We start from the raw sequence: 469 nt of genomic DNA, 5'->3' as shown, positions 1-469 counted from the left end.
GCACTGTGTCTTGTGCCCCAGCTGCCAGTCAGGTTTTTCACTGGTGCCCTGTGATGCCTCATCCCTGGCACCATCTTGCTGCCATCTTGGGGCCCTGTGCCCCAGCCTCCAGTACTCCGTACAGCATCACACGTGGTGGCAGGCACTTGGTGCCCCAGGTATCAATGGGTGCTGCACCATCCCCAGAGCCCCAGCTTGGGCTGCAAGCAGGCATCACACGTGCAGCCCGGCTCGGGTGTGCAGGGAGCAGCCTGGTAATTTTCCACTCAGGTTTCCTTCCAAGATCTGGTCAGGCTCTGCCCGCATTATCTCCCGCTCTCTTTCCAGTCAGCCTTCATTCACCCATCGTGGAGGTTAGTCTGCCCCGGCGCAGGGTCTGACCTGCCCTTTGCTTCCCTGCGGCTCTCTCCCACCGTCGTCCGCCAAACCAGGATAAGGGCTGGGGGATTCTTTTCTGCTTCCCTGCAAG

The sequence above is a fragment of the Cariama cristata genome, unplaced genomic scaffold (assembly GCF_000690535.1).
Source record: "Cariama cristata isolate BGI_N322 unplaced genomic scaffold, ASM69053v1 scaffold22817, whole genome shotgun sequence".
Classification (NCBI taxonomy): Eukaryota; Metazoa; Chordata; class Aves; order Cariamiformes; family Cariamidae; genus Cariama; species Cariama cristata.
This window is presented reverse-complemented; position numbering follows the sequence as displayed.